The sequence below is a fragment of the Achroia grisella genome, unplaced genomic scaffold (genome assembly GCF_030625045.1).
Source record: "Achroia grisella isolate CSIRO2021 unplaced genomic scaffold, CSIRO_AGI_Agris_v1 utg114, whole genome shotgun sequence".
Lineage (NCBI taxonomy): Eukaryota > Metazoa > Arthropoda > Insecta > Lepidoptera > Pyralidae > Achroia > Achroia grisella.
Window position 1 is genome coordinate 1,129,420 of NW_026712585.1, and position 24,352 is coordinate 1,153,771.

A 24,352-nucleotide genomic window follows, 5' to 3' on the forward strand; every position below is an offset into this window, starting at 1 on the left:
TTATAAGTAGGTACCAATATACAGATAGCCCTGCTCAAATTTAGTACATAAGCATGCTAATAAGGTGCAGTGCTATTTGGTAGCATTTAAATCTGTACATTGCTAGAAATAAGAACGATTATTTCGAGTATGCTCTAAAATTAATCACTATGCCATTTTCGGGCATGCTATTTGCAGCGTAGGGGGAAGGAAACTTGCTTTTCTTTTGTTTAAAACAAAATGTATGAACTCGTGATTTTATGCCACTAAAAATCATGCTAAATTGAAAATAGCATGCTGATAAGCATGATGTTCTATGAGCATGTCTATCTTCAGCTTAACTTTTTTTTTACAACTAAACTATTTATTTATACCTTGTCATTATTATTATTGTTGTATATTATATTTAATTGCCCTAAAATAAGGTCACCTATAATTATTCTACTTAATGATAAATGGCATTAGGAATTGTTTGTTACCTCTGCAATCGAATGCCAAAAGAACTTAACACCTTTTGGTATACTCATAAGATTGAATTTCAACCAGTCATCTGTAACATAGTCGTAAAGGTTGGTTCATATAGAAATAAAGCTAATTTCGTATTGTGCAATTTTAACTCAAAAATGTTGTATGCTAAAACCACCTTTATAGTTGATAGCAGAAAGTCGAAATCTATTTAAAGATATCCGCTGAAGAAGTTAGGGTGATTTGATAATGAAATAGTGCAAAGAATTTTCAACTCAATTCCAGTGGCGTAAGATACAAATTTATTTGATTCTTTTTTACAGAATACTGATTCGGTATGCTCTGAAATTCAGTGTATTCGCGAATTCGGAAGGTCGAAGGTGTTTTGACTTTCCTCTATCGAAATCGTTGGCGTGAGTGAAAAGTTGTATACAGTGTGTCCATTAAATTGTTTTTAATAAAATATTTATTACACTCAGTATAACTGTGGTATTTTACATTTAATATTTTTATTTTTTAATATATCATTTATTTTTTTATGTAAATTATGTATCAATATCATATTATCAATTAAATATTGATATATTTTTAATAGAGACATGTTTGTCTATCTATGTTGGATATCTATGTCTAGGTGACGGTTACTATTTCCTAAACTATCGGTTACTTTTCCTGTAATTGAAGTTATACAAAAAAACTTGTAATAATTAATATTTCTTCCAATTTGTCATTGTAAGAAATAATAATTATTGCATGTATTACGATTATTTTGATTATTTGTTGTATATTAGTTTCAATATTGACAAACACACGTTATCTATCTACTTATATCCATACCAGATTCTTTATAGAGTAGGCAGGGCAGTACAAGAAATAAATGCAAAATTGCAACAATTATTTAAAAAGGCCTTTCCGAATGAGCTTAGATTAAAAAAATTAGGACTATTAAAAGTGCTTAATCCCTAATTTAATTGGATAAAAAAATAAAAATAATCTTTATTCAAATAAACTTAATGTAAGCACTTTTAAAGACATTTCTATTCTATCCTAAATAATAAAATGAACAAATTAATAATACATATAAATTTTTATATGTATATAAATGCACATGATCGAAATAAACTCTTTCGTTTGCATTATTAATGATTAGAATCAGTTTACTGTTGGAAAAATATCGTGAATACAACATATAATACTGAAATGATGATGATTACATGCGATTGTGACTTCTGATTGTATGTATCTTTACATTATCTTCGCCCATTGGTGTTTATTGCAATAACACTCTTATAACAGCCCAATTTTGATAATATTACTTGGAATTAATGGATTATGCTCCCATTTTTTTTAATGTGAGTGTAAATAAAGAAATAAAACACTATATAATTTAGAGCCTTATATTCATTAATACATAATTTAAGAGCAGTGCTCTAGTCATTGGAGCTCCCGCCGACTCCTGTATGTAAGTTAGACAATTTATAGATATTTTGTGTATGCACATATAATATACAAAATCTTCCAGAGAATTCATGAATACAAATATTTGAATCGATTGAGAACGCGCGAATCTTAACGATAACCGTTAAACAACCGATTAATTTAGAACGCTAGTTCTTTTTGAGTTTTGTTTTAATCGGTACCCGAAAATTATAATAGGTAATAATATTTTAAAACTCTAACTTAATTCGGACTAAATAATATACAAAATCCATTTAGTTTTATTCGTGGTATTACGTAATTCTTTATTACTTTTTATTTCCTGTATTTTTTTATTTTTTAGCCATATTCAGCATAGATATATTGCATGCATGTATAAAATTAATGATATAGGCTATTCATTGTCAAAGTAGCCAGTCAATAAACGATACGAATGTCCATATAATTACTTATTTTTGTATATAACAATTACTTCATAAGACATACATTACATCTAGTTGTGTACCATTTACACACTTCTAAATAAATGCTTCTACTGATGGTATCTGATTTGCGTGCTAATAAATGAATTAATAGGCTTGCTGACTGAGACGGAAGCGCCACCTAGGCGGCTCAGTACAGACTACTGCCAATAATTTCCCTTGTCGAGCCTGTGGTAGGCCATGCCGTTCTCTTGTCGGTTTATACAGCCACGAAAAGAGCTGTTCACGGACCATTACGCCATAATTCGTCTATAACAACGCATAGGCCATTAAAGTAAAAAATAAATTAAAAGAAATACCTTGCACATAGCTTATATCCAGCACTGAACAATAAAACTATAAAAATATTGAAATATTTTCTCTAACGATACCAGTAATTAGTCTTTTAGTTTACATAAACTCACTGAACTAACGTATTTCATTAGTTCTTTATTATAAAAGTAAAATAAACATTAAATTAAAATATAATACACTCCCTTTTTGGGCAGTTGTATAGAAAAACACAAATTAACTGGTCCCGGGATCGTAGCAACGTGAATATTGTATAAATATTGTACAGTTATTGTTGTTTTGTTCGGAATGAGATAATAAATTCGTTGTTTTCTTCCTTCGCACTGATTTTATTAGGTTTTTCTATTTATACCAAAATATCATAGTTCACGGCCATTAGTTTGTGCTTGTTTTACATCTACATATATATACCACCTACATCAGTTATTTACAGTTATAACTATACTCGTAGACCATACTGACTTTGTTCGAGTGCTCATAACTAGTGACTTCTTATATATCAACATAATACAAAGAATAATGTACCTTTCAAATAGTGTATTTCTCATATATAAATATTTTTAGCAACCTGTAATAAAAAAACTTTAATAAATTGTAGCTAACAACAATGTCGATCATGTCAGGATTTAAATGAAAAAACCGAATCAGGTACGATGCATTCGTTTAGCAGCTACTATGCCACAAACAAACACACATATACATATCCACAGTATTTTAACTTTCTCTCTCTGTGTATACAGAGTATAGTAGAGATTTTTAAAATTATCTTGTACTAAATAATTTTACGGACTAAGAATATGTTATTTTTCGCTATATTTTTATAAGTAAATGAAACCAACTAGGAATCTATTTTGGCAGGCACATTCTACAAATTAAGAAAGTAAAACAACAAGAAAAGGAATGTAGGTACCATACAAAGTTTTTTAGCTGTTACTTCGGATAGTGTGGGTAAGACTATTTGGCCACTGGTGACGTGATGTAGCAATTAGTTTTAGGATACAACGAGACTGGCAGTACCGTAGTCCCTAAATATCAAAAACAAAAAATAATAAAGGGGGAGAACAGTATATATGTATACTAACTACTCGCCCCGCCTTCGCCCGGGTGTATATGTATTATATATATATAAACCTTTCTCTAGAATCACTCTATCCATTAAAAAAAACTGCATCAAAATTCGTTGCGTAGTTTTGAAGATTTAAGCACATGTAGGCACGGACAGACAGCGACAGCGACTATATTTTATACTATGTAATGATGATGATTGTTAACTTATATATAGAACTAGCTATCCCGGTAAAAGTTGTTTTGCCATATAAGTTAATAACGCTATAAAAAAATAGGGGTTCGTGATAGAAGGGTGAAATTTAGGGTTGTATGTATTTTTTAATGACACATAATAAAAAATATAAGTAAAAAATTTGGCCAAAAAATAATAAAATAATGTTAAGTGGACAACTCTTATCACTTAGGGGTATGAAAAATAGATAGTAGCCGATTCTCAGACCTACTGAATATGCACATAAAATTTCATAAAAATCGATAGCTGTTTAGGATATATATATATATATATATATATATATATATATAGTATATAGATCTTGCTACACATTTTGAGTGTCAATTGTTGGCCGTAAATTGAATTAGTTGCGAAGAGCCTAATTGACTTTGAATTAATTTAATTGGCCCTTTCTATCTAGAATTCATATCGCAGAGGTTTGAGGATTGATTGCATTAGAGATAATATTTGAAAGGGTTTGCTATCAAGTAATATATAGAACATCAATTCCACTAGTTTAACTGTGACACGTTTATTTTTAAAACAAATCGAGGCACTGAATAGTATAGTTTATAATGTTATTTGTTTTTCTAAAAAATATGAAAATTTTCGTGTTTGCATCATGAAATTTATAGTCTATATGTTATTCTGATGTATAGCTACATTATTATAAAGTTTCCTCAAAAGCTGTTTAGTAGTTTCTGCGTGACAGAGTAACAAACATCCACCCATCTTTCCATCCATACTCACAAAGTTTCACGTTTATGATATCAATAAGACAGTAGAGTGTATATTACACATATATACTCGTATTCAGAATATTTCTACATATTCTTCAAGAAAACAAACAACATAGATTGTGTATGTCAGTGCCTTATTTTGTATGTACACAAAATAATTGAGGAAGGATATCCGACATGAAATAAAAAGGATACTTTTTTTAAGTATTTATTATATTTTTTGTACAATGGTTTCGTTTCTTTCCATATTCGTAACATTAATAAATTTAATGAATATTAATGCGGTTACTAAGCGTTTAGAAAAGGCAATGGGTTTTTTATGGGAATGGACCCCCATTCTCAAAAAGATAAAAAATTACAATAAGATACCGAAGGAGTATATCCTTTAAATAAATTAAAAACATCTGTTAAATCATATTTATTGAGCGAAGCCTATTTCTCACAAAACAAACACTTGAATGACAAATGTATATGGCCTATTGCCATGCCATTGTTAATGCACAGGATTTTCACTTAATGTTAGACATAGACATCTACATATGTACACAAATAAACGATTTCTGATTTGATTTGATTTGTAAAGATAAGTTCATTATTCATTTATTATTTATTTCACTGTTTTTTATTTAAGATTATTGAAAATACTTGTATAAAAGTACACATAAAAAAATGTAAAAAACTTTAAAATATTGAGTGGAAAATTTTTAATTAAAAGAAAACAACGCTCCCGGATTGTATAAAAGGCGGCGGGATATCGAGATCCTTCAAAATGAGTTTAAGAAGGTAAGTGGTATGATTTTAGTTGGGACTTTAGTTGACTCTGAAAGTTAAGTGGTTGTGAATTATCGGGAAAAACGGGGAGAAATCTTCCATTATAGAACCATGTATCATCAATATTTAGGTATATTATACAGCGTATAAAGTTTAGATTGTTTTAAAATTATTGTGTACATATATAATAGCAGACTCGCAAAAGCTGTTTAACCATATAAGCTAAATTCGCTATTAAAAAAAAGAATTGGTGGTAGAAGGGTAACAATTTAGGGTTGTATCTATTATTATTAATGCTGAATGATAAAAAAAAATTGGGGTAGACCATTTTTATCACCTACTGAATATACACATAATGTTTCACAGGAATCGGTCAACCCGTTTTGGGGGAGTTTTGTTACTAACATTATGACACGAGAGTTTTATATATATGTATTCTTCCTTAGGAAGCATGTACACTATGATGTAAATAAATAAATAAATATTCTTTTAAGTCTTGAGATTGGCATAATGTAACTTTACCTCCCTACAATGTAATTTTACGGCCATATCCGCCTATCAAACTGAGACAGCTTATTAAAATAATGATCTCGTTGCCCTAGTTGTTTAGCACACCGCGTTATGTTTGTTTGTATTTTAATACAAAAAATATATTGAAGTATCTATATATGTTGCCTTGTAGCTATAACAGGCTTTGCTTAGCTTGACAGACAGAATGGCGCTGTGTGTCCTTGTATATAGTCCTTGGTTATTAAAATTATTATAATACATAATATGGATAGATGACTAAATAAATTTTGTTTTTATATTGTTGGTGAACTTTTGTGGGCAATACTCTCTGGGGGACAACCTTTTCATCGCCTTTTGTTATATGGTATATTCCCTTTGTCGAACCCGATCAACCCGAGCCAAAATGGTTTTCGATATTGACTTGTTTCTATTAGTATTGATGTTTTAGTTTGAATCATTAATAGTGTACTCAGAAACTAAGAAAAAATATTTTGTAACAAGTAATATTGCCATTTTTTTAAGTTATAATATCGAACGGCCAACACTACTTGAGAAAATGGGAATCTTAGTGCCTGACCTAATTACTAGTTCCCAACTCCTCTCTTTGAATATTGATATTCATGAACACAAATTTTATACCATAAAAATTGATGTAACATAAAATTATTGCATAAAAGTATATATATATATATATGTACAGATAAGTATTTGACATATCTGTTAACCACGGCTCTATTTGAGTAAATTCAACTAAAAAGTATCTTATAATAGGTATGTATTTTTGAAGTAGATATTTTTTTTTAATGTACGATATATCTGTGCACATTTCACTACTGAATACGTCCCGTATGGAAAGTAATTTTACAGTGAAAAGAAACATACATACATCCCGACAAACTATCGTTTATTTAATACTATTAATTTTATGATTAAATTAACTGTTTAAGAGAGACGACTAAGGTCTTTCTGTTGACTTCTCGACTTTGTACGTACTAGAATTATTGTGATCTTATAGATCATGTACTTTTAGAGAAATCGGCCAACATCTATTTTTCATACGCCTCAATGACGAGGGTGACGACGCCCCTGAATATATTATTTTATTTTATTAACAAATATTTTTATTTTATTATATGATTTAGCATTAAAATATATACCCTAATTTTCGCCTTTTAATATATATATCAAAACAACGTTTTGGCATATATTTAGGTCAGGACAACTAGTACATATATAAAATTTAATAATATTTTATATTGCATCTTACACCGCGGACCAAGGTACAACAATGGAATGAATAAAAAAATATATTGCCATAATGTATAGTATGGTAGTAAATACATATATGTAGATGCTAGAAAAATCCGCTTTCTCTGTTCTGTTTTTTCCGTAAAACGATAGATATATTTGTTATTCCTCTACAAATCCACAATAATAATATTCTTATCAGGCAGGCCATGTAAATCAACAGCACGTATTTGTTGAACTAGATTCAATTTGTCAAGTATAAGGAATGATTCCCGATGGAAACAAATGTTTCAATTTCTATCTTTTTTATATTCATACACAGGCCGTGAAATAAGGGTTGTTTTTTCTTGTGTCAAGTAGGACATCAGTAGTCAAGTAACATGCTAGTAGGGGATAAATCTGATGCCAAGTATTCCGTAATCTTGTATTAATGGCCAATTTAACAGTTGATTCTTAAACAGATTTAACGGAAGGATGAGGTTCTCAATTCGCCTTAATTTTTTATACACAATTTTATATACAATTTGCTTAATAAGACGATGCTCTATCTGATGATAGCAGCAGCTAATACTACTATTTCTACCTATTTCAGTTACTAAGGAGTTTCTTTGTAAGATATGTTTCAATTTAAGTGTCATATGATAAATAAGATAGTAATAACAATTTAGTTCACTCCGGAATGGCAAAATAGAAGAAGAAGTATGGCCATCACAAGATTACGGGATGCCCGTGGTCTGTTTACGAACAATATATAGGCTATGGGTACCTACGATCAGGTAGTTAGATAGCTTGATTGACATTCTAAACATAAAAAAACATCATATTTCCCGCAGGCCTGTTTGTACTCTATAAAAATCTATGTATATTCTAATTTTTCATAGTATACATATATATGTATGGTGTAATGAACACAAAATCAAAAGAAAAATCACTATTTATTGTTCTTCATAGAGTTCAATCCTTCAAATCCTCGTATAGTCGCTTGTGAATAATAATTTTATTGTTAGTCGATATAATTTTATATTTCCGATCACGAATCGGTCCGATAATAAGACATGAAATTTATGGTATTTTTTTAGGGTTCCTTATGATTTATGTATATTTTAGACCAGTTATATATTAATTCTTTTTATATAAAAAATCAGAAAAGCTAGTGTTTAAGCGCTGCGTTTTTATAAACCAAAGAAAATGTTAAAAGCATTGTTTTATTATGATAATAACTGAGTTTTTACCACAATAAAATCCATCTCACTATTAAATAATCTACCTTTCAAATAGTTATAGAAAGATTTTTTTCAGATAAGCGTTTTTGGAGTTTATTTACTCATAAAAAATTTCGCCCCCTCTCTTTATTGTTATATATTACTATTACCTGTTTTGTATACAAAATTCTAAATAAAAACAGTATTCTAGATAGGTACTTAAATATTTTTATTTGCGGACACCAGAGCTAGATTAAGTATATGAGTTTTGCCGAATTTATGATAAACATGGAACGATTCAGGAGTTATTCATCTCCCACGAATTACAAATTATACGTGTTTGATCCAATGATTTCAAATCTATTTTATTGATCTATCTATCTATATCTATCTATCTATCTATAGTATCGACTCCTACTATCCATATCTAGATAATATTCAATTAACAATACGATTAATTGATTAATACAAGACCTCTCCACTCAAGCGAGACATACGAAACTCTACTACTCCAAATATAAATAATTTTCTCGCCTCATATTTTCATAACAAGATGAGAGATTACCTCGCAATTTCTCTGTCAGTTGTGCTTTTTCTTTCCTTACATATTTATGTGATCTCTAAATAAGACTGGCACAGGTTAACACAGTATAGAAACATTTTTATTTTGTATTTGAGTGAAAAGTTTAACTTGATAACACTGCTTTCAGCTTGAAGTGTCGCCTACAGGCGGCTTAATGAAATAATTGAACAATATAAGAGAGAATATACTCTGTATAGCGCCGTTTTTACAGTCTCTTATTTATTTATTCTATTATACACAGAGAAATATAAATTTGGAAGAGATTTGTTTATAATTTACAAGCGAACTGAACCGGCGTCGCACGGATGCATTACATGTCTTTTTATTTCTCGGCTTGTTCTATACTATAATACGCATGTATTACACATATCAACCTTCCTCTTGAATTACCTTATCTACTACTGAAAACTATATTCAAATCTGTTGCGTAATTTGAAAGATATAAGCGAAAAGACAGCGGTGGCGACTTTCTTTTATACTATGTGAATATTGCTATTTTAAATATTATTGATATCAGACTTTTTAGTTCAGTTTATTTCTTTTTATAAACATATAATATATAAATGAAAGGAACGATCAGTGCGCTAGATATGCTCGCGCTTGGCTACTTTATGTTCTTAATAATATACAAATAGGAATAAAGTATGCTAATATAAAGAAATTATTGTAATAAATGGCATTAAAAAAGTCTTTGAACTGAGAAGGTCAAACTGATTGTAATATATTTCATTATGAATTTTCGTTACATTGTATGATAAAATATGATTGAAAGTTTCATTCAGAATACAATAAATTTATTCTTATTATTATTTAGTATAGGTGGCACCTAATGTGTATCTGTTACAAAGGAATTATCTGTGCGCGTAATATTGTTTGAAAATTTATAGCATTTTAATATTCTAATCTGCTTATAACACATGTTCTATATTTTACTTATTTTTAAGATAATAAATTTCTTTCTTTGAACTATCAATTTTACTGTTTGCTTAAAGAAAGAATATTACTTCGCTCATGGCAAATAAGCCGACTTCTCTTCCGAGTGATATATGTATGTTATGTACATACACTAACCACGTGGTTCACAAAATATTTTGTGACGGTCATGATACCTCTAATGCCATTCCTGAGAATTAAGTTATTACGTCTTCATACTTAGTGATTTCCCTACCATACCTCCAATTTACACCTATATATGTTTATATACATAGATTGTAAAGCAAACGGCTGTGTAGCAAAATTTGCCTGCCTCGGAGGAGGTAGACGGTTACTGTCGGACTCTTACCGGCTGAAAACCCCAAGGTCCTTCTGTTAACTTATTGCTAGAGTCAGATATGGGAATGCGCGAGCAATTTTCCGCAACTCCGACGGCGCTGGTCGATCTAATGAATTGAAAGAAAAATAGAAGGATTCATTCATACTGTATTAGGTGTCCTAATATTTTACGTCGTCATAATAACAGGATCCCAATTTAATAACAAATATAAAATATACACATAAACTAAAGCAAATTCTAATATTAGAAAAATAATTTGGTAACTTCACCCACATCCAATTTGTACTTATAATGTAAATTAAACAGAGCGGAAGTATATGTTTACGGAAGTGTAAGGTAGAAATTTTATAAAATTTTAATGTACAAGTAATTTTAAAATTATTTTACTTTATTTATTTTCGTTTCGGCAATATTCAGGTTTTAAAAATATTTTGTTTATTTTTAATAATTACTAGTACTTTTATGGGATTGTTAACTCTGTACATATATACGGATATTTTAATTTAACTCTCCGTAATGAAACTCTATTTGCACATGAATTTTATACAAATTGTTTTTTAAAATATTTCATTCCAAATGTTATTTATCATAAATAACATTATAAGAATTTACCGTATTTTTCTTACTGTTATTAATAATTACGGAATTTAGGATAGTTATTGAATATGTAAAATATCGGTTTGCTTTAAATCACATACATTTGAGACAGTTATTAATAATTACGTAAGTTAATTATTGTAGTAATATGCTAGTAGTCTTGAATCTTATACATAGCCTTGTGTCACTAGAAACAAAATATTTTTTGTATAAATCTATGTAAGTAGTTTTTGGCAGAATCCTAGTAATTCTTTGAATATATTAATTTCGAAGAATTTAAGAGCACTTTCGAATCCGCCTCACTTAAAACAAAACTAATATTGATTAAAACAATTTTTATTTTTATAATTTTAGTTTCTCACATAGATTGAATTTTTAAGAAAGGAAGTTGCCTACACTATAAAACGTAGTTCAATTGCTCTGTACATAGAGACACCATATAGTTGATTTATTTGATGTTACTGTTATTTATCTTAGTGCCCACTTTGTATACGTTTAATAAGGAAAATGTGTTTATATTTACTGCTTTAGCTACAAAGGCTAATATCGATTTGACTGATATGTACACCCGTCTAAATGTACAACAATATGTTCAAATCCCCCAGGTGCCTACAATGACTCTATCCTTTTCTTTTCATATGAACATCTGGATAAAGGTTCAAACCCATCAATCAACTAACTCAACATAAATAAGGGTACGAATTCACGGGGCGTGTAATTTGCCGGACTCACATTTGGATTTAAATAGTTAAATAACTCTTATTGCAATGCCTTAAGGTACAAAATGGCGATGTCAGTTGCTCTTTCCGTTAAACCTAAATTCTCTGTGGTCAAATCATTTGCACCGCTGGACATGGGAAAATTTAAGTTCGTAATGTTTGGTTTGGTTCAAAAAGACGTTTTCAGTCACACCATAAAATAAGGAAAGTGCGAATGTATGTATGAATAAAAGACATAAAAGTGTTCTTTGCATTAATTTAAATTAAATTTTATGTGTAACTTACGGTCTGTTCGACCTAGTTTTGCTCGGTTTAAAATATTATATATTATATACTCTAAGGCTTACATTGATCCGAAATAGTGTATATTTCAAATGCTCAGAGTTGTATGAGTCTATTATGTATGTATTTTTGGAGATTATTCTCTATACAAATTTGTATAGAGGAACATAATTTAGTACTCTATATTCTATGATTCTGTTTTCGCCTAAGATTATGACCCATCATGTGGTCCATCGACACATCCATATACACATATACCTACATTGTTGTATAAAAACATGTTCAGAGTAGGCAAGTGTAAAGAACAACTTAAACTAATTTCCTCAGAACTTACTTTCCGGGAAAATAATTATCACTAAGCAAGTAGTAATTAGGTTAAAGCAATTTTCCAACACAAATTTAAGTATATTTTCCTGTAGCCTAATTTCTTCTAATTTTTTGCTAAATTCTGAAGAAATTTACAATTATATTTTAAATAATAACTAGTTAGAAATATAATAAATATACTGTGTGTACTTTGAATATAATAGCTATGACCTCAGTGGCCCAGCGGTTTAGCACACCGCTTTATTTCCGATGGTTGCGGGTTCGATTCCTCGCACATTTATATGATTGTTTGTATCTGTCTATGTTCATTGTGTATAGTTTTAGAAAAAAATCAAAGGGCCACAAGGTCTGCTTACAGTGGGACTATATGGTATTGTATTTATTGTCCAGGGTTATTTATTTATTATTATTATTTTATTATAATCATTATGTATCAAGAAAGATGGAAGAGAAAAACATATTACGCTGACCCCAAATAAATGGGATAAGAAAGAAGCAGATGATGATGATGATATATCAAGAAAATAATAATTATCTTTTTTGCATCATTATGTACTGCGTATTTCACATCACTTAAAATAAGTGGTTTCAATATATAGGTATATCTTTCCAAATGCCTTTAATATATTTAAAAGAATAAATTGAACCGAATAAAGATTTAATTATCAGGAAATTTTGTCTCAAAATTAGTAATACGATATTTATTTTAACAAAGTGGGAGTACGGCCCGGTTCGTTAGCTGAAAATTTAATTCAATAGAGTTTCCAATTCGTACCACCATCGTACTCTCAATTAGGGATCAGTTTAAAAAAAATACTGTTTTAATGCTTACAACAGCAGTGCTGTATGTAGTATTATGTTATATGTGGCCATAGATAATATAAAGCAGTGTTTTCTCTGATCAATAATTATATGAACTATTTTCTAAACTTTTGTTTTTAATGTACATTATTTGTACAGTTAACCGGATTTCAACGCGATTAATTTTATGGTAAATAATGGTATTTACCATTGCCCTATGTTATGGTATATGGTATGTTCCCTAAAATATTGTCGAACGCAGTGGTGGCTGACTCATCCGTCATACTCGTGAACGAGTGCTGCTTGTAGGGACTGGTCTGCTCTTATCACTATGACTAATTTAATCTTATAGTGTTTTTATATTTGAGCCCAAATATTAGTGCTGGTTGGTAGTATGTATTCACACGTTTCGGCTTGTAAAATGTGAACTTGTAAGTTCGTTTGTTTAAAAGAGCAAGATACAAGCTTCTTGCTTCTTCTTCTTGTGATGAGCTTACCGACTAAGCGGTAGATTTAAAAAAAAAAATGTTGACTATTCAAAGGTGCTTCAATTAAGTTTATTTGAATAAATGATTTTCTATTCTATTCTATTCTTGACGTTTTGACTAGGTTACACTAGTCGTGGTCACGAGCTGACTCGGTTAACAATTTAAACAAATTATATTAACTCTCATTCCGCTAATCAGTAAACCAACTTCCATTGTTAAGGATTGATCATACTCAAATAATAATATAAATAGGCTTTAATAACTTGGAAATTTTTTGTCAGATCTTGTTAAAATGTATATGGGATGTAGTCCCATCATGAGAATCTTTTAAATAAAAAACTTAATACAATAAAAAGTTCTGAGAAGAACAAAGAAGAAAGGTGGTGACTTCAAACCTGGCAAACGTCAAATTTCGTATTTTATATTTTTGATTTCTTCTTTCCTTCAAGTTCATATCTGGATAGTAAACCACTAAGTCACAACGTGTATAATTCAGAAATTAATAATAATAATCTTTATTATGCATTAAAAACAACAACATATTTACAAAAACAGAGCTTAATATTAAAACTATGCTAAAAAGGCGGCCTTATCGTTCAAAGCAATCACTTTTTATTTTATACTACGATGATGGCAATCAAGCATACGCCCCATCTGATAGTAAATGGTTACTCTTACAGACAACCCGGGAGATAGAAGTTTTGAGCAAGGGGAAAGGTAGGTAGTGCACTATAAAAAATTAAATTAGATATCGTATGAATACTAAATACATATACATACAAATACTCATATATATACATAAATAAAGTATGTCTAACAACATTATACAATATTTGTAGTATTCGTAACAAAGAACATCGGTTGTGTAACGATGCTGTTGGAAAAAGTACGTACGGAGTAAAAAGTAACGAGTAAAGTTTATAAAGTTATAAATGTATATATTGTGAGATTGAATATGTATGTGTACGTGATCTGTTTTTATACATATATTTATATATATAGTTGATCCTTACTTCTTAATTAATTTGATTTTTTCGATACAATAGTATGTCAATAGGACAGTTTAAAATTTAAATTCTAATGTTTACGTTTATTTTATATTACATTAATTAAAAAATAAAGGGTATTATTATACAGTTATATAACATAGAGACTACCCTCACAGAATTCTATATCGTTTTGCTCGATACATACTTTTTAATTTTATGAAATCCAGATATTGTAACAGTTTATTATTAGAGATAAATAAAGATGATTATTATTACTATTAAGTACCGCATCGGTATTTCTTATTTCTTGAAGTTATTAGTACTGTAGTTACTTTTTAATACAGCAGTTATTTAGTTACTTTATTTGGCTTGTGACTAGAGATACTTGGTTATTATAATAAAAAACTGTTAAATCAAAGTTAAAATCAAAATAAATACTACAGGACATTTTCAAAATAAAGAGAAGGTATATACAGTTACGGTAAATTCATTAGGATCTAAAAAGAGGTTGGCTATCGATTGTATTAAAACGAATCGATAACACTTATGTTTACTTTTGATTAGTATACTATTGTTAGGGAATTTACTCTCTGCTACCAAAATGTTAGGGAAAGTACTATGCATATGTATAGGGAAAAAGATGTGGAAGCGTCTGTCGCGTACCTGTATGGTTCTGCGGATTTCTTGGGCTTCAGGGTCTCGAAGGTATCTTCGCTAGCTTTCCAGTTTCACAGTAGGTTTAACACAGTTCTAATTTATTTTAATTCACAACACAATGCGCGCGCGCGTCAAGGCCGCTGTACGGTCAGTTCAGTACTAGTTAAGGGAGGGGAATGAAAGGCGCGGGAACAGAAACTAACGGACTCTAAGATAATAATCTGTGCTTACAATGGTACAGGGTAGATTTTGAACAACTATTATTTTTGGTACGTTACTGCAGAGTAACTTGTATCACTTGGTGTAGTAACTAGTTCACATGAGTACACCATTAATCGTTACATTCACAGCCCTCTTCTGTTCCTAAGGCTCTCAGGGCCCGGCTTCGCACATTTCGCGAGCTTATCGAGCGAGTTTGAAGGAAACTTAACGCACCAAAACTGTCTCTGTCGTTATTTTTCCCCTCACGAAAATATTCCTTAAACTTTTGTAATAATTTATAACTTTGTCTTACTTCGGGGCTGGCAATAATATTCGTTGTAATTCTGATTTTATTGTTAGTACTATAAGGTTTGTTTTGGGTTAGTTGTTTGATTCGGTTTATTTTATAAAATAATTCATTCGATAGAATGTTAAGTTGATACAATTAGAATGTATGAGATGTTTTATTACAGTAAACGGCAATGTCGTGCCACTGAAGTATTAAGTTACATTATAAAATGAACTAAAAAATCACGCTTTGTTTTAATTTCTTTAGACAACTAAACGAATTATATGTTTAGATATTTTGGTATGTATAATTGTCATAGTTTATTAATAAAAATGTATTATATCTATTATATTAATAAATACTAATATGATTATGTTAATATTAATTTCATCATTGTATCTTATACAGTTTGTATGGTTTGAAATAGGTTTAAATTTTTGCAAGAGCTATAAACCTCTTTAATATTTAAATTTGGAATACATAGCGTTTATTTCTTTTTAAAATACATTATTATTTCAAAGATGTAACATATCATTATGACCTTTAATTATCATCTTAAACTATGATTAATGTAAATGTAATACAAAGCATTTTATTTAAGCATTTAGTAACGTACTATGGATTATAAATTGATGTAATTTCCGTGGTGTTTTTTATATAATATAGGCGATTTCAATTACCTGCTTAATGACTTGAGTATTTGTAATTTAACAATATAATAATGTAATTAATACAATTAATTGTATTAATCTCCAAACCAGATTAGATATAAACTCATTTTGCATCTTTTTATATCAAATCTTGGTTTTAGCAGATGTTTTCATTGCAAGATCTACGAGAATGTAGCTTAGCGAAGCGTGTAAACCGGAAATAAAGGTCTAAGTAACGTTCACTCATTTTAAGCGATAAGCGGTATAATGTCTTTTCCTTCACATTTTTCTCTTTTTTTATTTGAAATAGTATTTAAATGTCTATCTATCTACCTCTATAGGTAATTTATGTACCTATTTTATCAAACATTTAATGCACATATACAAAAATAAAGGTACACGTGGTGGACTTAGAACAATTTTATCATTTTCTCATGTAATAATTAAATTAATATATATCATATATAGGTAGAAATCTTTAGAAGAGTAACATACACACAGTTGTTTTACTTATTTTTCCTTGGACTTTTAAAATTTCGTGACATAATTATTATATCTTTGATAACTACACTCGTTTAGAATACATATATTTATTTATATAGCAAATAATCTTTTAAAAGTTACTCCAGTTTCTAGCTACAATTTAGATGTAATACAGCCTAGTAACTAAAACTCGGTTCAGATTTAGTTTTCATTTATGCTGATGGCGTACTTGGCCTTTACAGCTTCACCGGACGAAAATTGGGGGATTGCGATGGCTGCATAAACCCTGTAAAGACTGAGCGGCTGAAGGCCAACTCCTACCTGACGTATAAAGTTTATATTAATAAGTGCTTATGAACTGACGATGATGGTGATTGTCAAAGAGTTAAATATATTAATAATTTATTGCCATCTTCGGTAGTGTTACATTGTTAAGTTGTATTTAACAGTGAAAATACATTTAAAGATACAGATATAATTGTGCCATAGTATACAATAATAGTAATAACCCTGGGCATTTCATACAATGACGTTTAGTCCCAAGCTTATCAGAACTTGTGTTATGGGTATTAGACAACTAATAGAAATACTTAAATACATTTTTCAAAATATATATATAATGTAAATAGAAAACACCCAGACAAATACAAACAATCATACTCATTAATAAAAATATTTGCATTGTACGAGGAATCGAACCCGCGACGGATCGTGTGTTGTTACTACCGATAAATACGAACAAGTGAAGATTGCATTCCAAAATCATTACACCAATAATTATGGACTGGAATTGAAATGAATTGACATTAATATTTATGTAAAATATTTATATATATTCTATACTAGTTGACCCCGCGGACTCTGTTCCACCTCAAAATTAAATATGTCAAATGTTTTTTGTAGTTTAGTTACACAATTTTCTGAACGTACCCTGTTTGACAGGTATCAGCCGTTTGTTCTGGAAAATATAGTTGTTGTTTTTGCTATTTTAAATGCAATTTCTTCATATTTTATCACTGTTTAAATCTTGACTTCAACGAATATATCAACACTAAAATTAGGTAAATCGGTTCAGGCGTTGTCGAGTTTTAGCGAGACTAATGAACAGCAATTCGTTTTTATATATATAGATTGCACAGATAATACAGTAATAAAATATTTTAGACACAATGTGAGCAAACGTTTATTAATTCCTAGAAAAAATCTCTTCTTTTTTTATGCTATACTACTATGGAGGCAAACAAACATACGGCCCATCTGATGGTAAATGGTTACCGTAGCCTAGGACGCCTGAAACACCAGGGGTGTCACGTGCGCGTTGCCGACCCTAACCTCTTCGTTTAATCAACCCAAAAACAATGGCATAAGTGGTAATAATGTTTCTAATATTAATTCAATTTCTGTGAATAATTTAATAGACATAATTTTCTGAGACTACAATATAGACATATTAATATTATAACAAATGTTTTATCATCGCTCACCGCCATAAACTAGACAGGCCACGGAGCACCCTTGACAGATTTATACAGGAGGCAAGATGGATGTTTAACTTACATATTTAACTCTCTCCATAGGGATTTGGTTTCAAACAATGTGAGTAATGTAAGATTACGTACGAAACTTGTATTTGTTCAATGGCTTTGTAGACAATATGCTTTTGTATTAAGTATGTGGAAATCTTTTAAGATTGTAAGTACATATTTTACTCTGACTAATACCATAAATGCGAAAGTTTGTGAGTATAGATGAAGAAGGAGATGGATGTTTGTTGCTCTTTCACCCAAAAATTACTGTAGCATCATGTAATGGTAATATGGTAGATAATGCCGAGTGGTGTTAAGTCCGCCCAATGTACTGTACCTGTACGATATGTATAGTGCATTGAAGTTAAATAAATAAATAATATAATGATTTATCAGAAAAATACATAGGCTATAACTTAAAAAGATATGACAATTGGGCAAAAATAATATATATAAATGTCAAGTAAGTGTGACGCAGGCGAAATAACGCGGGTCAGTTAGTAAAAATAGAAAAATGAAAGAATAAATATGTAATATCTATTGGTTTATGCAAGCAGAACCGTGGAATTCGCTTTAAATGTAATAATTTTGCATTATTTCTAATATATAGACCACTTAAGAAAATTACTCAAATTTTCCAGTAGATGTCAGTGATTGATTAAGCAGACATTCCCGAAATTTCCGAAGACAAATTTTCAGGGTGTTAATAGAGGCAATTTTTCTGTGGACCTTTTTTTGATATAACATAAACTTTGAGAAGGCTCGGAATTACAGTAGTTGAATATTTGTTATAATATAAAAATGAATTCATATATTTTTTTATTAAATTAGTATATCTTTCAACAACAATAAAGTAATTTTTCTAAATCGAAAAAAAATATTTTGTGGTAAATAATCATTAACATTTTATTTATTTATTGATATACTCTTTATTGCACCACATAAATTACAGAAATCATAATTAACAGAGTATTAGGGTACGAAAGGGGGCCTTATCATTTATGCACATATTATCTAAGTAGATGCTCAGGTTCTTGACGGTATCACTGTATTCAGTTGCTCCAATTGAGTTTTGCAATATACCGAGGGCTACCAATAACGATTGTTTGAGTTTTTGAGGCATTCAATGTTAGACCAAAGTTCTTACACCATCTACATGTGAGATCCAGATCTGCAGTAATTTTAAGGATATCTGTGTCAATATCATGTAATTGAACTTGCGAATAATCTTTTCGTGGATATAAAATTTGAATAACCTTATTGAGTGCTAACTGCTACCGTCACCATGATGTCGATTGTTGACAGTAACTTTACCAAGGTGACGTTGCAGTTGTTGTTTATAGTATATACTAGCTGATCCTGCAAAATTAGTTTTGCCATATAAATTAAAATTACTATTAAAAATATGGGTTGACGGTAGAAGGGTGAAAATTTTGTGATGTATGTTTTTTTTTTCAATAAAATGTGGACAACCCTTTTGACCTAGGAGTATGAAAAATAGATAGTAGCCGATTCTCAGACCTAATGAATGTGCATAAAAAGATATAATTTCGGATAAGCCGTTTCGGAGAATTATGGTAACCAACATTATGACACGATAATTTTATATATATAAGACATATTATATATATGCATATAATAAATTTCATTACGAAAAACGCTTGTCGCTCTTGGTTAAACCGCTGTTTAATAATCCGTGGTGATTTATGCGAGAGCAGATAAGATATATGTTTAAAGAACAACGTCTGTCGACAAACGCTTGTGACTTATACATTTCGATTTTTAGTACTCTGGATTTAAGTTGATATAATAAGATTTTCTCTTGATATAAACTGGCTAAATTTATATATAGTAAGATACTCGTAATAAGCTTATTAAATTTAAGCTTAGCTTAGGTGGATTTAACACCATGCAATATTTGCTACAAGTCAACCATAGGTGGTGAAGTAATGTATATATATATACAATAAAAAAAATTATGCGACGTTGAAAATGAAGTTGAATTATGACTAATGAAATGTATATATCAAATTTTTCTGTTCACCATTATTTCGTCTGTTGACAATGCCTTTAGACTATCCCAACTAGTACAAGAGATGTACACGGTATGTTTTTACTTTACTATAGGTTATCAGTTCCTTCAAACATAGACCTGTAAAATATTACCCTAATTTATTTATTAGTTGCATAATTACATAGTATAAAGTCGTCGCTGTCTGTCCGTACCTATGCTTAAATGTTTAATACGCAACGGATTTTGAAGCAATTTTTTTAATAGATAGAGTAATTCAAGAGGAAGATTTATACATATAATACATGTACACCCGAGCGAAGCCGGGGCGAGTAGCTATAATAGAATACGATAAAATAACATGTGAACATCCTGTTACAGCTTATGTAGACATGTCGAATAGAGCTTCGCGTATTCCATCAGTTCGTACCCAGCAATTATTCTGTTCTATGGCTATAGAAAATTTCGAGGCCATCGCGTGACTGTTTGCTACGCACATTGCAATTTATATAAGAAATAAGGGCTGTTTTTGTTCATCTGTATAATCTATATATTAAACGCCTCAGTAAAATTAGGTTACGTTGTAGACATTACATTTTTACATGTATTTGTAACTGAATATTGACAATACGTGGAAAATATATGTGAATATCTATTATTAAGAAACTTTATTAACGCTAATGATTGTTAGATATTTGTCTGTTTGTTTGTGTGCACAATCTAACAATAATTAACGGAAGCGAATCTCATAAACGTAACGAGGTACACCCACAGGATCACGTGACGTAATCGCAGTGGTTGATATAAATAAAGCAGCCGTTACTATTTACCATAGAGTGTACCATCAGCTTAGTAGGCATTATAGATAAAAAATATTATGCAAATTAAAAATAATAAGATAGGTAACATAAGTACAAATAACTACGCAAACAATATGCTAGGATTTTAAAGTTTATTCTCAATTTTACAATCTAGTATTGCATGCCAGGAATAACATTTATCGGAAATTTATTCATTGGTGTGGAAAATAATATCGCCCGGGTATAGCCCGGCGTTTAACGGAAATGCGATTTTTGGAATTGGGCATATGTGAACTATGTTAAATGGATAAATATTCGTATTTGGTATCTATTGTAGCATAAAAAATGTAGTGATCATTGTACTACTGTTGTATATTTATCTAAATTTAGCATATATGTATTAATTTAATCAGTATAACAATAATTATTATATACTAGTGGTCACCTAGTGGTCGAATTTCGGTTACTACGTGACCATTATATAAACTAAATCTATTCTCTATTTAACAGACTTTAATTATGAATCTTTCGATGGATATTTTTTAATTTTATTTATATAATTCTTTTTTTTCACAATTTTTTTTTATATTTAACTTCAATATACAAAAATAATGTGTACATATGGCGGACTTAACACGTTATCTACCAGTCAACCATGAGTGGTGCAGAGAAAGATTGTTGGCGGGGCTCTAATATAAATAAGAAATGTTATACATGTCTTTGTATTTATATATAAATATAAAAATAAATATTATATATAATAAATACTTCATATGCTTATAAACAAATTATAATTACGGTATCTTTCAAATGTACAATATATTTTTCAATCACTGGCTAACCTTCTGAAATTTAACTAAAACTCTTATAAAATTGATAGTCAATTCCAATTACATGGACTGATTTCAATTAATTGTAAGATTTTAGCTCATATCCACTAACTGCCCAGTGAAGTTAAAAAAAGTTTGTAAAAAGAAAAAAATTGAATTACACGTAACCGATAATGGGTATTCTCAACTTGTATATTTCATTACGTCAAACTGTCTAAGAAAATAAATTGCAACCATATTTCATATATAGGACCATAAAGAATTAGAGCTTGTACGAACTTTTTCAGGCCGACATTGGTTTAATGTTTTCTAACTAAATTAAGTGGATTGCGCCGACCGTTTTATTGGGTTGCCATTGTAATACTAATTAAAAGTTTAATCTGTATAAATAAGTTTTATTGTTTGCCAATCAATCAAATGAAATTATAAATACATTTGTCTTTTTGGTACTGATGTATCTCAAAATAGATTGCATTATAATTGTAATTAAAAAATAATCTATTTTATAACATAAAATTGGTGAGTATTATATGATTTTATGCTTATTAATTTTTAGAATAAACAAACAAAAGTATATTTTCCTTGACGATATAACAAATTTATTGTTGGAAATTTAAAATAATTTTATTATCACTCAGTTATATTTTGTCAATTGTACGTGGATTTATTAAACCGGCGTTATTACATTGAAGATTGTTTTATAGGATTCAATTCAAATTGTTATTAAATTTTTATTTATATCAAATTATAATTACAAATTTAGAATGTATACATATTTTTTGACTCACGGTTTTAGCCGCATAAAATTTATAGCCTATGTGTTATTCTGATGAAGAGTTATATGTTATAAGGTACGAGTATATTACAGCAAAGTTTCATCAAAATCCGTTCAGCAGTTTTACGTGAAAAAGTAACAAAATTGCCGCTATCCATCTATTTATATCATACTCACAAACCTTCGCGTTATAAAATTATTCTTACTAATATTAGCCAGCTACAACACTGATAATAGAAAAGAGCTTGAAAACAAGCTGTTTCGCTAAAGTGCTGAACTAATGACTTTGTGTAAAGTCTTTTTTTTTTAAATATAAATTTTTATATATATAATTTCCTTTTATCTGCATGTGATGTCTAAGAGAGATAAAATGTAACCTATTAAATAATTTATATATAATAATTTAATAGGTAATATTACGGACTTATGGTAATTAAGGATAAATGCATAATATATAAAGGTAAGATATATAACTGTTTTTGATATACTCAACTTTAATACGTTAGAGGGCCTAGCAGAGCGCCCGGGGTTTTCTCTAATCCTTACTTAGTGGATGCTTAGATAACATTAATAGCATTATGAACATATTAGCAAAGCCTTTTCACATAAGTTCCACACCCGGCTTTCAGTTCTAGTAGATTTGTGCCTATATTACATTATATTAAGAAGATGTTTCATTCGATATTTCGTTATTTTATATAAAAGATAATTTATGTAATATATAAATAATAATCATGAAAATAAAAATAAAGATAATAAAGACATAGAAGGTTTATCGAATAGATTATTATATATAAAAATAATAAAATAATATATAGATATTATAAATATATAAAATATATATTACATAAATACACTTTTATATAAAATAACGTAATAGTATATACTTGCGATCCGCATTATTTTGCACAGAATTTTCTGTAACAAAACGGACCTTAAGTTTTAAGCTTGTCCTTTAGCAATACACCTGTGAAAACAGCATTCAATTCATTTTAAAATGGTTGTTTTGACTTCTGTTGGATGTAAGTTTTTTATTTCAATATCGACTTTTTTAATTTTTTTATTACGGCTATAGATACTGATGTAATTTGTATCTTTATTATCATTATTAATTAACGTACCAGTATGTCTGTTTTTGAGACTAGAGGCCCTATTGCTATGTACGTACCTATACATATACATATAGCTATAATGTATCCTATTAGGTAGATCACCACCCGGGCTGGAAAACATCCTGGATAATTTGTAGAATTCGCCACGGGCAAATTAATCTATGTAACCCATTTTATGATGACGAGCATAACACTGGTGTTATGATCTTCCACTGGTGCTCTACCTGCGTACTAGTATATGGTTAGAGTAAAGATCTGTATAATTTCATGAATGAATGATCATTAAAAAAAGTTATTCGTGGCAGAGACAACACCACCGCGGCCTCGCGTATTAATTTCAGTTGTTACTCAATTCCATCACAGATAAAAAAACTCTCTCGATATTTTTCAATAGTTATTGTGTATGCGGATTGGGTGTCCCAATCTGTATATGTTGATTATTTACATATTTTGACTGTTAGAAATTGGAGGCTTACCCAAATTTAAGGTAAAAATACAAGAGTGGCGCTGCCTCGCGCCTCGCGACGCGAATCTAATATTGTTATAATCGTTTGT